The following is a 10,768-nucleotide window of genomic DNA, read 5'->3' as shown; positions in this document are numbered from 1 at the left end:
GGGAGGGGGGAGGGGGGGGGGGGGGTGAGGGCGGAGGTTGGGGTGGGAACCGGGTGGAAGGGAGCTATAGGGGGAAAAAGAGGAACAACTGTAATAATCTGAACAATAAAGATTTAATTTAAAAAAATAAAAAATAACAAACATAAAAAAAGAGAGTCCTAAACAAGATGAACCCAAAAAGACCCACACCAAGATGTTTTGTAATTCCATTGACAAATGTTAATGACAAAGAGAGAATCTTAAAGGCTGCAAGAGAGAGACAGAGAGTTACCTACAAAGGATCTCCCATTAGATTGTCAAATGGTTTTGTAACGGAAACACATCAGGCCAGAAAGGGATGGAATGAATTATACAAAGTGATGCAAAGCAAGGGACTGAATCCAAGAATACTCTATCCAGCTAGGCTATCATTCAAAATTGAAGGGACAAACAGGAGCTTCACAGACAAAAATAAAAAAAAAAAAAAGCTAAAGGGGTTTATAACTACCAAGCCAGCAAAGAAATAAACGCGAAAGGGACTGTTGTACAAAGAAGAAATAGAAAGGAAAGAAGGAACACAGGCATAAAGAATAGAAATAGCTACAAACAAGTACCTCTCAATAATAACTTTAAACATAAATGGACTAAATGCACCAATCAAAAGACATCGAGTGGCTGAATGGATAAAAAAAACATGACCCATATATATGCTGTCTACAAGGGACCCACCTCAGACAAGGGACTCACACAAACTGAAGGTGAAGGGATGGAAAAAAATAACTTTCAGGCAAATGGAAAAGAAAAACTAGGGTAGCAATACTTATATCTGACAAAATAGAACTCAAAGTGAAGGCCATAACAAGAGAAAAAAAGGTCACTTCATAATACTAAAGGGATTGATACAACAAGAGGATATAACTCTTGTAAACATATATACAACCAATGCAGGAGCAGCAAATACTACACAAAAGAACTTCTGGTAGATATCAAGGGAGAGATGGACAGTAATAAGATCATAGTCAGGGACTTTAATACCCCACTGACATAACTGGACAAATCCTCTGGACAAAATTCAGCAAAGAACCAATCCTAAATGACTCACTAGATCAGATGGACTTAATTGACATCTTCAGAACATTTCACCCCAAAGCCACAGAATATACATTCTTCTCAAGTGCACATGAGACATTTTCAAAGATAGACCACATATTGGGACTCAGGCAAAGTCTCTTCAAATTCAAGAAGATTAAAATAATATCAAGCATCTTCTCAGATCACAATAGCATAATACTAGAAATCAACTACAATAAAAACAATAAAATAACTCAAACACTTGGAGGCTAAATAACATGTTATTAAACTATGATTGGGTTACCAAATAAATTAAAAGGACAAATTAAAAAAAAAAACACATCCTGGAACCAAATGACAATGAAAACACAACAATCCAAAATCTATGGGACACAGTGAAAGCAATTCTGAGAGGGAAGTTCATAGCATTACCAGCCTACCTCAAAATAAAAATAAAGAAGAAAGAAAGAAAGAAAGAAAGAAAGAAAGAAAGAAAGAAAGAAAGAAAGAAAGAAAGAAAGAAGGGAAGGAAAGAAAGAAAGACTGGTAATAAATAATCTAACTCTACAACTTAAAGAGTTAGAAAGAGAGCAACAAGAAAAGACCAGAGTGAGCAGAGGAAGGAGATAATAAAGATCAGAGCAGAAATTTTGACATAGAGACCAAAAACACACAAAAGATCAATGAAACCAAGAGCAGGTTCTTTGAAAGAAAAAAAAGATTGATGAACTTCTATCCAGGCTCACCAAGAATCAAAGAGAGAACACACAAATAAACAAAATCAGATATGAAAGAGGCAAAATAACAACAGACCCCACAGAAATACAAAGGATTGTAAAAATATACTATGAACAATTCTATTCCAACAAACCGGTCAACCTAGAAGAAATGGACATATTCCTAGAACAATACAACATTCCAAAACTCAATCAGGAAGATTAAAAAAATCTGAATAGGTTGATAACTATGGAGTAAATTGAAGCAGTTATCAAAAAACTTCCAGCAAACAATAGCCCTGGTCCAGATGGCTTCATAGGGGAGTTTTGCCAAACATTCAAAGAATAACTAAAATCTATCCTCCACAGATTATTCCAAAAAATTTAAGAGGAAGGCACACTTTCAAGCTCTTTCTATGAATCCAGCATTACCCTAACCCCCAAACCAGATAAAGACACTACAAAGAAAGAGAATCACAGGCCAATATCCCTCATGAAAATAGATGCCAAAATCCTCAACAAAATTCTAGCAAATCAGATCCAGCATTACATTAGAAATACCATACACCATGATCAAGAGGGATTTATTCCATGGATGAAAGGATGGTACAATATCTACAAATCAATAAATGTGATACATCACATAAACAAATTGAGTGACAGAAATCACATAATCATATCAATTGATGCAGAAAAGGCATTTGACAAAATCCAACACCCTTTCTTGATAAAAATTCTCAGCAAAATGGGAATAGAGGGATCATACCTCAACATAATAGAAGACTAATATGACAAACCTACAGCCAACATCATACTCAATGGGCAAAAATTAAAACCATTTCACCAAAGAACACGATCAAGACAGGGATGCCCACCCTCACCACTTATGTTCAACATAGTACTTGAAGTACTACCCATAGTGATTAGACAAGAAGAAGAAATAAAAGGAATCCAAATTGGAAAAGAAGTAAAACTGTTATTATTCACAGATGACATGATATTGTACGTAGAAAACTCTACAGATTCCATCAGAAAACTACTAGATTTAATAAATGAATTTGGCAATGTAGCAGTATACAAAATTAACATCCAGAAGTCTATGGCTTGTTTATACACCAATAAAGAACTCACAAAAAAACAAAAACAACAACAACAACAAAAACAATCCCATTTATCATTGCACCAAAAAAATTAAGATACCTAGCAATAAACTTAACTAAAGAGTTAAAAGACCTGTACTTAGAAAACTATAGGACTTTGAAAAAATGAGATAGAGATAGATATAAATAAATGGAAGAACATACCATGTTCATGGATTGGTAGAATCAACATCATTAAAATGTCCATGCTACACAAAGCAATTTATAGATTCAACACAATTCCCATTTAAAATACCAATGGCATATTTCACAGACCTAGAACAAATGCTTCAAAAATTCATATGGAATAAAAAGGGCCCTGAAGAGCCACAGCAATCTTGAGAAAGAACAACAAAGTTGGAGGGATCACAATACCAGATATCAAGCTATATTACCAAGCCACTGTTCTCAAAATGGCTTTGTGCTGGCACATGAACACACATATATACTAATGAGACAGAACAGAGAACCCAGATATCAACCCAAGCCATTATGCTCAATTAATATTTGACAAAGGAGGCAAGATCATACAATAAAGTCAAGACAGTCTCTTCAATAAATGGTGTTGGGAAAATTGGACAGATACATGCAAAAAAATGAAACTAGACCACCAACTTACACCATACACAAAAATAAACTCAAAATGGATAAAGGACTTAAATGTAAGACAGGAATCCATAAAAATCTCAGCAGAATCCAGAGGCAGCAAAATATCAGACATATTTAGTAGCAATATCTTTACTGATACAGCTCCTAGGGCAATGGAAACTAAGGCGAAAATAAACAAATGGGACTACATCAAAATAAAAAGCTTCTGCAGAGCAAAAGAAGCCATCAACAAAACAATAAGAAAGCCCACTGGATGGGAGAACATATTTGCCAAAGTTATCTCTGATAAAAGCCTAATCTCCAAAATTAATAAGGAACTCATGCATCTTAACAAAAGGAAGATAAACAATCCAATCAAAAAATGGGCAAAGGACTTAAATAGATACTTTTCAAAAGTGGACATACAAAAGGCCAAGAGACATGAAAACATGCTCAAAGTCACTAATTATCAGAGAGATTCAAATCAAAACAACATTGAAGTATCATCTCACACCTGTCAGAATGGCTATCATCAACAAATAACAAATGACAAGTGCTGGCGAGGATGTGGAGAAAAAGGAACCCTCATGCACTACTGGTGGGAATACAGACTGTGCACCCACTGTGGAAAACAGTATGGAGTTTTCTCAAAAAATTAGAAATGGAATTGACATTTGATCCAGTAATACCACTTCTAGGTATTTCACTTTCTCAAGAAAAGAGAAACACCAATCAGAAAGGATATATGCACCCTTATGTTCATAGCAGCACAATTAATAGTAGCTAAAATTTGGAAACAGCCTAAGTGCCCATCATCAGATGAGTGCATTAAAAAATAATGGTACATCTACACAATGGAATACTACACTGCTATAAAAAAGAAGGAATTCTTACCATTCGCAACAGCATGGATGGACATGGAAAGCATTATGCTAAGCGAAATAAGCCAGTCGGAGAAAGATAAATATCACATGATCTCACTAATTTGTGGCATATAATGAACAACATAAACTGATGAACCAAAATAGATCCAAAGACAGAGAAGCATCGAACAGACCATCAAACCTCAGAGGGAAGGCAGGGGAAGGGGTGGGTAAGAGATCAACCAAAGTACTTGTATGCATGCGTATAAGCATAACCAATGGACCCAGACACTAGGGGGATGAAGGCATGTGAGGGGGTGGAGGAGTGGCCTGGGAGAGGCCAATGAGGTAAAAAGGAGACATATGTAATACTAAAAGTAATACTTTAAATAATAAAGAATTAAAAATAAATTTTAAAAAAGACACAGTTTCAAAGCTTTGAATGCACTCTGCCTAATAAAAAAAAAAGATTCGTGTTCTGTCTTTGTCAGGTCTTTGATTGCTTAGAATAGTTGAGTCTTCTTGTTATTAAAAAAGCTAAGGCTTTTTGCATCTTTGGAAACTCTATACATGCCACTGATATTTTTAAATCACTTTTGGCTAATTAAGTATTATCTGTGATCCTATATAGTCAAGGGTCCAAATCCTTTCATGTTTTTTTTTTTACAAACTTCCCCAAAATCAAAATAAAGTTTTTTTTAACTTCAAACTTACTATAGTTTGTGTGTGTGTGTGTGTGTTTTGTTTGTTTGATGCTTTGCAAAAATGTTCCTACAAAAATGTTTCATCAAGAACTTTCATGGAAAAGATCCTGATAAATACTCTAGCATGTAGGTTTCTGATAACATTAATAACATAACACTAAACTGGGTAACTATAAATCTAGAACTTTAATGTAAAACTTATTGATTTATAAAGCTGCTAACTCAAGGTCAAGATGAGCAAGAACTAATTAGAGGGGACTAAATGAACTAATGAGCATGATTATAATTTTTATGAGTTCTTAAGCTTGTTCTCTAATATTTTACTTTTCCCAATTTAAGGGAACTTTTTCTCTTAAGCTTCTATAACTTACATAATTTGATAAAATATATTTTTGTAAACAAAGATAAAACATTTACCTTTTTCTCTCTACCTGATTCCTCCAGAATTTAGAAATGCTTATTAAATCTTATTTTCATAACAATATATGTATTTGCATATGTAAAATAAAGAATCCATTCTCTTTTTTTAAAAAATATTTTATTGATTTTTTACAGAGAGGAAGGGAGAGAGATAGAGAGCTAGAAACATCGATGAGAGAGAAACAACAATCAGCCACCTCCTGCACATCTCCCACTGGGGATGTGCCCGCAACCCAGGTACATGCCCTTGACCGGAATCGAACCTGGGACCCTTCAGTCCGCAGGCTGACGCTCTATCCACTGAGCCAAACTGGTTTCGGCAGAATCCATTCTCTTTATAACATAAAACAATTGGAAATATTAGCTCTATTACCAAATTTTATATTCTTAATGTCCATGAGATTTTTGGAAAATTATTATTGTTAATTGTCTTCTTATGCTCATCTCCTTGCTAAAGAAGGTCCACTTAATTAGCTGGTAGCTTTGGATTTTCCCTTAGTGACTTCCTTTATTATGTCTTAAATGGTGACTAGACAGTACTTTGTTAGAATCTGTTTAATCCTAGCTGGAGTCTTTACTTCCTTTGAGGGCACTTCTGTTGGCAAATGGAAAGATAATTTTCTAGTGAACTATTATTCCCTAACCATGGCTGCATTAGCAAACTCCACTGATTGAGCCTTGGCTTAACAACGCTGATCCTTGGATTCCTTAGCAAGGGTTATATTGGATAATCAAATAGCATTCAATTATCTTCTTGCAGAACAGGGCCGAATCTGTACCATAGTCAACACCTTGTGCTGTTCCTGGATCAATATTTCTAGCGAAGTTGAATTAGAACTTGAGAAAATTAGAAAAATAGCACAGGACCTCTCCAGTCCAATGTCTTTCAGTAACACCCTCTGGTTTCCTGTCAATGTTTTTAGCTGGCTTTCTTCAGGTATAAGCGCTTGGTTAAGATCAAGATTTTAAATATTATCAATGATTGTTATTGAAATTTTGCTATGTGTGCTTGTATTTCAACTTTTTATGCTACTGCTAATGCAGATATGTTACAGAAAATCAAGCACCAATATGGTCACTCAATGGATTGAAATGATAAAAAGAACCTATTCATCTGAAACTATAGGTAACTTGATAAAATCCACAAACAAGGAAAATGCGTAACAGTCATTTTCTGACTACTTCCTTGTTACTCAAATGTGGCTTACTTAGGACATTGAGTTACATTTGATAACTTATATCATTTTTTCCTCAGAACATCCAAATAAATAAGAAAGTCCCATTTTACAGCTGAGCAAATTAGAGTGCCAAACAACGCTTACAAAGTCTCATAATTTATAAATAAACTAGAGGCCCAATGCACGGATTCATGTGCTGGTGGGGTCCCTTGGCCTGGCCTGCAGGGATTGGGCTGAAACCAGCTCTCTGACATCCCCTGAGGGGTCCCAGATTGCGAGAGGCCACAGGCCAGGCCGAGGGATCCCACTGGTGCACAATTGGGGCCAGGGAGGGACCAAGGGAGGTTGGCCAACTGGGAAGGGACCAAGGAAGGGCTCCAGGGCGTGTCTGGCCTGTCTTGCCCAGTCCCAATCGGCTGAACCCCAGCAGCAAGCTAACCTACCAGTCAGAGGGCCTGCCTCCTGGTTGTCAGTATGCGTCATAGTGACTGGTCGAATGGTCAAACGAATGGTTGGACACCTAGTATATTAGGCTTTTATTGTATAGGACAGGGGTCCTCAAACTTTTTAAACAGGGGGCCTTTTCACTGTCCCTCAGACCGTTGTAGGGCCGGACTATAGTTAAAAAAAAAACTATGAACAAATTCCTATGCACAAAGCGGCGGCAAAAACACCCGGCGGGCCGGATAAATGTTTTCGGCGGGCCTGTGGCGGCCCGTGGGCCGTAGTTTGAGGACCCCTGGTATAGGATGATTCATCTGGGATTGGAACCCAGGTAGGTTTTCTCTAAAATCTATTGTGTTATATTACTTGTCAAAACAATGCATTAAGGTAAAATTTTTAATTGTATAAAATTTTAAGGTAAATGTATTCATATAAATAGGTTTAGAATAGAAACATGGATATTTTAACATGAAAAATATTTTCATCTTCAATATTGATGCTTATGTAAAGTTTAATGACATACAAATTTAAACCAAGAGTCAGTATATGTAACCCTATCAGCTATTTAAGTGTGAGCCATAGGAAGAAATGCATTTTGATGGATTTTGGTATCTTATATTCTATTAGCAATTTTTAAAAAATAATGATGGCCATGACCTATTTCTTAACCCACTAATGGGTTGTGATTCACAGTTTGAAAAACACTCATTTAGACAATAATGAAACAGCCATGCCTACTATTCTGAGCAACTCAACTATTTTGAGCAATCAAAAACCTGATAATGACTTTTTTTTAGCTCCTAAGTACAATTGGTTTTGCCAATTATTAAATTCAACTGAAAGAAAAAGACAAAACCTAAAGCTCCTACTCAAGAAGGTTGTAGTCAGGTTTCACTCTTCTTGTCTAGGAGGCAGGCAGTGGCATCTCCTCACAAGTGTTGCTCCCGCAAGCAATTTTTCTCCCCACTCAACCTTCTGTAGCCAGCTAGGATCCCAGATCTTTTTTCTACTTGCACCTCAACACCTGATCTTAACCAAGTTTCCAATTTCTATCCAGTGGAAATAAAAGTTACAAAATGGGGGAGGGAGGCAGTGCTAGAACATTTGACAAAAATATGTCAAAAACCCCCAGAAAAAAAATGACAATAAATACATTGGCTCCTAAACACAGTTTCAGGCCACTATGACAGCAATAGACTTCATGAATATTATATAATAGCTACTATATGGAATTATAGACATAAATATGAATCAATCTGGTTAGCTTATGTTTTGCTTAATATTTTGATAAACTTGCTATAAATATTCTTTAAACTTTTCATGAAGGCAAAACAAAAACTAGCTGTTATTAAAATTTTTTTATTAAAACTTCCAAATAATAGCCCTGCCCAGGTGGCTCAATTAGTTGGAGCAGCATACTGTACACCAAAAAGATTACAGGTTTGATTCCCGTTGAGGCACATACCTAGGTTGTGGATTTAGCTCCCGATCAGGGAGTGTAGAGGAGGCAACCAGGCAATCAATGGGTATGTCTCTCTCACATTGATGTTTCTCTCTCTCTCCCTTCCTCTCTCTGTAAAGATCAGTGAAAACATGTCCTCAGGTGAGGATTAAAAAAAGAAAAGAAAAGAACTTCCAAATAACAAAATAGCATACACTGAAAAATAAATGGTGACTGGTTCAGTCTAACACATTTTTTAAAAATTTATCTTTATTGTTGAAAGTATTACAGTTGTCCCCCCTTTTTGTCCCCTTTAACCCCCTTCACCCCACATCCCTGAGACCTTCACCACACTATTGTCTGACTTTTTTTCCCCTACTATTTCAAGTCACTTTGTCATATTCTGGATTTCTTTTTTTTACTAAATGTAAACTGCAACCATTATCCTATATAATAAAAGGCTAATATGCAAATCGACCAAACGTAGAATGACTGGTCACTATGATGCGCACTGACCACCAGGGGCCAGGCGCTCAAAGCAGGAGCTTCCCCTGATGGTCAGTGTGCTCCCACAGCGGGAGCACTGCTCAGCCAGAAGCCCTGAGCCAGGCTCATGGCTGGCGAGCGCAGTGGTGTTGGTGGGAGCCTCTCCTGCCTCCAAGGCAGTACTAAGGATGTCCAACTGATGACTTAGGCCCACTCCCACAGGGACATCACCCAAGGGCTCCCAGACTGCAAGAGGGCGCAGGCCAGGCTGAGGGACCCCCACCCCTACGAGTGCAGGAATTTCATGCACCCGACCTCTAGTTGTGAGATAAATGGAGATACTGGAGATAGTTCTGGTTGGTTGTTTATCCAATAAAGACACTTTTATTGTTCTCCTTCACAACTATATCTTACCAAAATTGCTCTTTAGGGTATAAAATAAAGTATGACTAATGATAAATTATTAATACTTTATTACTCACTTTATCAATTTTACTGTTTTTTTTAAATTATTATTTTATTCTATTTGTAAAATGTGGGTATTATGTTTAAAAATATATTTATAAAAATACTAAACTATTTTAGAGAAAATGATTCTGGAAAACTGTGTCCTGAAAAATAGTACAGAGTAATAATGCTATATTTGCTTTCAACATATAACTGTACTTAATAAAGAGCTGGCATAGACCATGAGAATCATAGAAATAAGAGAACACTGAAGGCTTTCTGTAAGACCATGAATTTATTGCACTGAAAGCTACATACCTGTACACATGGCAAAGATTACTTTCTAGGATATGAAAAGAAAAGGAAGTGAACCTCCATTTCATAAACAGTAAATTTTCCCAAGTGCAATACCAAAAAAAAATATTATCAGTCTGTCCTTCCCTAAAATGATTTTTCAAAGAAGAAAAAACAGACAAATAGAGGCTTAACTATAAGAATTTCCTCAAATCTTTATTTGGCCTTGAATTTTTATCTCTCATAAACATCCTCTTCCTGTAGCAAAGTACACACACAAGAAAAAGAAGATTCATTAGCCTCTTAGCCACACAAACCTGACAAAAGTCCCCAAAGAATCCTACATAAAACAAGAGAATAGTTATATAAATCATGCATATGAATAAATGTCTACTCTCATTTCCTATTCCAGGAAGCCTTGTTGACTGAGGTTCCAGATGAAGAAAAGAGGTATAAAAATCCCTTTCCACATGGCAATATCTATTGCTATTAATAGAAAGAGAATTACCAACTCATTTAATGGAGATGATCTAGTTTTATTTGTTAGGGAATACATACTCATTATTTTTACTCAGGGGATATGACACCTTCTGGTGTTGGCAGCTGCCAGATTATGTTAGCACCTGCCTATAGTGGTTAGTGAATTGGAGAAATATTGAGGACTTTATGAACACCTGTGATTGTTATCACTGTCCTTAGACATGTACTCAAAACTTCCTCAAATCCATGGCAAACCAAAGTAAAATGTATTTAGTGACTTGATTGTTGTTATTTTTATTTTATAAATCTGACTGTTCCTTGCCCTGGCTGGTGTGCTCAGTGATTAGAGTGTTGGCCCACACACCAGAAGGGTCGCTTGTTCAATTCCCAGTCAAGGGAACTCAGGGAGCATGATGGAGACAACCAGTGGATGTACCTCTCTCACTTTGATGTTTCTCTCTCCCTCTCCCTTCCCCCTCCTCTCTAAAAAATCAATGGAAAAATATCCTCCTGTGAGT

The 10,768-nt window shown here is 36.5% G+C and overlaps 1 pseudogene; it reads left to right on the top strand.

Annotated features, from left to right (window-relative positions):
* Positions 1–10,768, top strand: part of LOC102258329 — a 34,393-nt pseudogene that overhangs the window by 21,264 nt on the left and 2,361 nt on the right.

Source organism: Myotis brandtii, unplaced genomic scaffold (assembly GCF_000412655.1).
Source record: "Myotis brandtii unplaced genomic scaffold, ASM41265v1 scaffold259, whole genome shotgun sequence".
NCBI lineage: Eukaryota > Metazoa > Chordata > Mammalia > Chiroptera > Vespertilionidae > Myotis > Myotis brandtii.
The sequence above is the reverse complement of the archived record's forward strand: the minus strand, read 5'-3'. Positions and strand labels throughout refer to the sequence as shown.